Source organism: Manis pentadactyla, chromosome 12, assembly GCF_030020395.1.
Source record: "Manis pentadactyla isolate mManPen7 chromosome 12, mManPen7.hap1, whole genome shotgun sequence".
NCBI lineage: Eukaryota > Metazoa > Chordata > Mammalia > Pholidota > Manidae > Manis > Manis pentadactyla.
In genome coordinates this window covers 107,881,879-107,887,878 of record NC_080030.1, presented here as the reverse complement: position 1 = coordinate 107,887,878, position 6,000 = coordinate 107,881,879, and positions in this window count along the sequence as shown.

Here is a 6,000-nt window from a genome sequence, read left to right as displayed (position 1 = left end):
GAAGGTGTAGCTTTAGCCGTCCTTAATGTCTACAGGAAAATGCAAGTGAGAGATGGATTGAAGATGGAGTCCTTAAGCAAAAGGGAACCAGAGCTTAAGAATTTGGAAAACTCCCAGCTTATCTATATTGCAAAAAATGAAGATGGTCTTCTGAAAAGAGCACCAAGAATGTAGCTGAACAACCTTTCAGTTAGGAGATTAGTGTGGGTCTGAGCCACGGCTCCAGCCCCCTCAGCAGAAGCCAGACAGAGAGATGGGCCGATAGCATCAGGAACCCTGCCAGCTTCAAGAAAGTGGGGCATGGGAAGGAGGGCTGCCCACATGCGTTCTCCGTTCGGAAAAGGGAGGAACGAGCCTGGAGATGACCGAGGGAGCTCTAGGGCCGCCGTGCCCGCCACGGGGCCCAGGGAACAAGGCTGTTTCTCCTTTGGTGTAGAGGGCACAACGCATGAGCAGAGCCGTGGGGCCCCCAGCAAGGACATAAGGGGGTGACACTGCTGCCCCAGTGGCCCTGGAGGACAGAACACCCGACCAAAGAGAATGGTCCTCAAACGTTCAGACCTAACGGCATTTACCTTGCTGGGGCTCTGCCTCCATGTCCTCCTTTCCCCGTCCTTCCCTGTGGACTGGGAGCATCCCATGCTTGCTGTGTTCTGGAAGCCACCACTGGTCTGGCTCCACAGGGTCCCAGCTGGCGAGCAACCCTCCCTCAGGATGGACTGCACCTTGAGCATCACCCTTATTGGGTTTGGGTGCGATTTGGATGAGACTTTGGCCTCTAGACTTTAGAGCTGATGCTGGAATGAAGGAGGACTTTGAGGGCTGTTGGGATGGGGGTGCATGTATTTGCATGTGAGAAGGACGTGAATCTGGGGGTGCCCGGGTAGAATGTTTGTGCCGCCCTCATTCCAGTTCATATGCTCAGGTCCTAATCTACTGATGTGACTAATTTGTGGACTGGGCCTGTGAGAAGGTGATAAAGGTTAAATGAGGTCTGAATCCCAGAGGCCTGGTGCCCTTATAAGAAGAGGAAGAGACCTGAGCCCTCTCTCCTGTGAAGACGCAGAGAGATGGCAGCTGTCTATAAGCCAGGAAGGGAGTTCTCACCAGAAACCAAACTGACCAGTATCTGCATCTTCAGTTTCCCAGTTTCCAGACTATGAGAAAATAAGTTTGTTGTTTAAGCCACACAGTGGCATTTTGTTATGGCGGCCCTAGCTGATGATGCAAGAGCCATGTTAAGGAGATTCCCTCCTAAAATAATCGTGCCCCAGCCTCCACGTGCTCCCTACTGGCCAGTGGCAAGCACCTGGCCCAGGAGACCCCATGCCAGTCCCCTGAAACATTTCTGTCACAAAACCTACAAATCAGAGCTTTGCTTAGCTTCATAAGACCGTTTTTTGAATTCCTAATTTTCTGGGGATACCTCATGTTAGAGTTAGTTTAGTCCAGTGATCTCCATACCTATCTGAAAAGCTTGTAGCAGTAATTTTGAGGTGTGAGGCACTTCCCAAAAAGGACAGACCTAAGAGGAGTTCTGTGGTTAGGACCTTTCAGAAGCAGAGGTCAGAGGGGGAGGGTAGGAGACCTTTGCGGGCAGTGGTCAAGAAGTAGGGGAGGGTGGGGAGGTGGAAGGATGCAAGACAAACCGGGCTGGCACTGCAGTTTTCCCCAGGAGATCATATATATTCTTCACCCTTTCCCATCCAGTTCATCTGAAGGGCAGCCTTTGTCATAACTGTCCTAATTAAATCAAATTTGGTTGTGACGATGAATACCCATTCAAAGTTACTTAGGTATCAGAGGAGAAGTGGTAGGTTTTGGGTGGATACAGGTCGGACCTCTTGGGGAACTGCAGCTATCCCTTATTCTGTGTCTCTCTCTTTCTGTGTCTTGTTACTTCTCGCACTGGTTCACCCGGCAGGTCTGGCCACCCCTCTGCACAGTAATTCTCTCCGCCCCCTGAAGGGAGTCAGGCCTGGCAGGGGGTGTAAGTCATCCAGCTTCTACTAAGGGATTGCATACTAAAGATTTCTATTCAGATTGTTAGAAGTATCAAAAAACACACCCTTTTCTTTTCTACTTTAAATTCTCAACAATTAGATTTTTTTAAACTTTTTAAAATTTTGGTATCATTAATACACAATTATATGAGCAACATTGTGGTTGCTAGACTCCCCCCATCACCAAGTCCCCCCCAACCCCCTTGCAGTCACTGTCCATCAGCGTAGTAAGATGCTATAGAGTCACTACTTGTCTTCTCTGTGTTGTACAGCCCTCCCCGTGCCCCCCCACCACATTATGTGTGCTAATCATAATGCCCCTTATTCCCCTTCCCACCCACCCTCCTCAGTCCCTTTCCCTTTGGTAACTGTTAGTCCATTCTTGGGTTCTGTGCTTCTGCTGCTGTTTTGTTCCTTCAGTTTTTGCATTGTTCTTATACTGCACAGATGAGTGAAATCATTTGATACTTGCCTTTTTCTGCCTGGCTTATTTCACTGACCATAATATCCTCCAGCTCCATCCATGTTGCTGCAAATGGTAGGATTTGTTTTCTTCTTATGGCTGAACAATATTCCATTGTGTATATGTACCACCTCTTCTTTATCCATTCATCTACTGATGGACACTTAGGTTGCTTCCATTTCTTGGCTATTGTAAATAGTGCCACAATAAATATAGGGGTGCCTATGTCTTTTTCAAACTGGGCTTCTGCATCCTTAGGGTAAATTCCTAGAAGTGGAATTCCTGGGTCAAATGGTATTTCTATTTTGAGTTTTTTGAGGAACCTCCATACTGCTTTCCACAATGGTTGAACTAATTTATATCCCCACCAGCAGTGTAGAAGGGTTCCCCTTGGCATCCTTGCTAACATTTGTTGTTGTTTGTCTTTTGGATGGTGGAGATCCTAACTGGTGTGAGATGATATCTCATTGTGGTTTTAATTTGCATTTCTCTGATGATTAGCAATGTGGAGCATCTTTTCATGTGCCTGCTGGCCATTTGTATTTCTTCTTTAAAAGTGTCTACTCAGGACCTCCTCCCATTTCTTAATTGAGTTATTTGTGTTTTGGATGTTGAGGCATGTGAGTTCTTTATTTATTTTGGATGTTAACTCCTTAGCAGATATGTCATTCATGAATATATTCTCCCATAGTGTAGGATGCCTTTTTGTTCTGCTGTTGGTGTCCTTTGCTGTACAGAAGCTTTTCAGCTTGTTATAGTCCCACTTGTTCATTTTTGCTTTTGTTTCCCTTGCCTGGGGAGATATGTTTGTGAAAAGTTGCTCACATTTATATTCAAGAGAGTTTTGCCTATGTTTTCTTCTAAGAGTTTTATGGTTTCATGACTTACATTCAGGTCTTTGATCCATTTCGAGTTTACTTTTGTGTATGGAGTTAGACAGTGATCCAGTTTCATTCTCTTGCATGTAGCTGTCCAGTTTTGCCAATACCAGCTGTTGAAGAGGCTGTCAATTCCCCATTGTATGTCCATGGCTCCTTTATCGAATATTAATTGACCATATATGCTTCGGTTAATATCTGGACTCTATTCTGTTCCACTGGTCTGTGGCTCTGTTCTTGTGCCAGTACCAAACTGTCTGGATTACTGTGGCTTTGTAGTAGAGCTTGAAGTTGGAGAGCGTAATCACACCTGCTTTATTCTACTTTCTCAGGATTGCCTTGGCTATTCGGGGTCTTTTGTGGCTTTTACTCTTTTCTTAACCTAGCAGTGGGAACCTTGGGCTTCTGTCCCTTGCCACAATGGGGAGAAAGTACACGTGTTTTTCCACATATCAAAGGATAATGATAACAATAGCTAATGTTAATTGAGCAACTACTGTGTGCCAGACACAATTCTCAGCTCTCTACATGTATCAATTCATTTAATCCTTACAAAGCTATGATGTGGTTGCTCTTATTATTTAATGTTATTTATCTATTATTCTATAGATGAGGAATTGAGACACCGAGAGGTTAAGCAATGTGTCCAAAGTGACTCAGCTTGTATATGGCAGAGGCAGCGTTTAGAACCACATTGTCTGGGTCCAGAGCTTAAAGTTTGTCATTTTATCCCAAAGAAATACACTATTTCCAACACTGATCAGTTTTCTTATGTGTTATAAAGATCACTGGCACAGAAGGGAACCCTGTCCTTACCCCCAACCCCTGTGAGCAGAAGACCCAGCTGCACATAAAGCTCACTTGAATGCTTCCCTCTATCATTGAACAGTGTGCAACCTATACAACTGTATGCAATAGCCCTGAATTCCATCCACCATGAAATAACAAAACACAAAAAAATGCACTGTGTATTCTAAATCTGAGCTTTCTGCCTACTTTAGTTTCTGTAGCCAAATATATAATATTTTCCATAGATATGAGAGTTCTCTCAGAGTTAACAATACTCCTTGAGAAGAGGAATTGAAGAAACCTTAGAGTGTTTTCTTTACCAGCTCAGGTGAGTGGCTGACAAGTCAAAAATTAATTTTAAAAACATTAGGTTTTTGAGCTTTATTCCCCCCATTGGCTGTTTGGGTAAATTGGGCAGTGGCTGTACTGATTGGGCACCCACGTCAGGTGGCTCAGCTGGGGGCACCGCCGAGTTAGAGGCAGCAGGGAAGTGCTGGGGGGCCCGGTCCACTAAGAACACCCTCCCTCTTTCCGCTTCACACAGACACCCAGGAGGAACTGCGAAGCAGGCTGATGTCCCCAGATAAAACTAGTTGGTGGCTATAAACCATTAAGGACGCTTGATAACTGCTAATTAAATGAATTAGGTGCACAATAGGTAATTACTAATGTTCTACTTCCCCCCCTTTGCTGCACCACAGGAAAAAGTTTCCACAGCAATCGGTTTGTATAAGCAAAAACCAAAATTAAATTAAGAGGGCACACGCCAGTAGCAAAGACAAAATCAGGAAAACATTTTCTAATCAGAAACTGCAAAGAAATCGGGGCTTTTATATAATAGCGAAATTAGGGTTTGCATGGTGGTATATTCTTTCAACCAACTTTTCACAAATATTTCCTGGAACAGGCCCAAGGACTGAATCCTAATTTAGCCTATTCTTTTTCAGATGTAATTGAATTCCCTCGCTGAGGTTTCTGCCTCCCCCACCTTCCCTCCGGTGGCAGCGGAGAGGGCTGCTCAGCTCTCCGCGCCGTCGGCGGGCCTGCCCTGGGCGCCTCTCCTCCAGGCGCCGGGGCTGCGAGGCCCTTCCCCGCAGCTGCCATCCTCCCCCGCCCGGGGGGAATGCCTCTGAGCCCTGTGCTCCCTCGTGCCGCTCCACATGCCCCCTCCACTGCTCTGCACCCGCAAACCCCCAAAGTTACCCCCCCCCTGTGAAATTAAGGGCTCCTTCCGCTGGGGAGGAAATCGGCTGAATGATATCCTCTGAGAGGAAATCTGGTGCAGAAAAATATGAAAAAAGGTCTAGAATCCTTGACAGAAATCACTTAGGATTTCAAGAGCTGACACTGAGCTGAGGCAACGTGCATTCCTTGCGGCCGAGGGAGCCCTGCGTCAGGCGGAGGGGGAAAGATAGCTTTTGTTGTTGGGGGCCCGGGGAGAGGATTTAGCAGGACGCCCATGAGGTTGGAGTGAAAAGTCTCTTGGGACCGGTTCCCACGTTAGCCTCCGGGATGGCAGGCCCCTGGCTCTGCACATCCTTAGCCTGTCGACGCGAAAGCCATCTCCACGGGGAGGACGCGACCTGCCCGACGGTTCCCACCACCCGCCCGGAGGCCCCCCTCAAGCTCCCGGAGTTGCCCCTGCAGGCTCGCTGGCTGGCTTGGCTCCAGAGACTTACAAATACTGGCTTCTGCACCTGCTCCTTGAGGTTAAAAGGTCAGGTGAAGGAAGGCAGGACAGGATAAATAAGAAGCTCTTGTCTCCTTGCTGCTCTTAAATGGAAGTTAAGAGGTAGTTTTAAAAAGGGAATTTGCTTCGGATGTAGTTGAACAGAAAGGCTTCCCCGGCCCCCTTGGGGACCCGTCC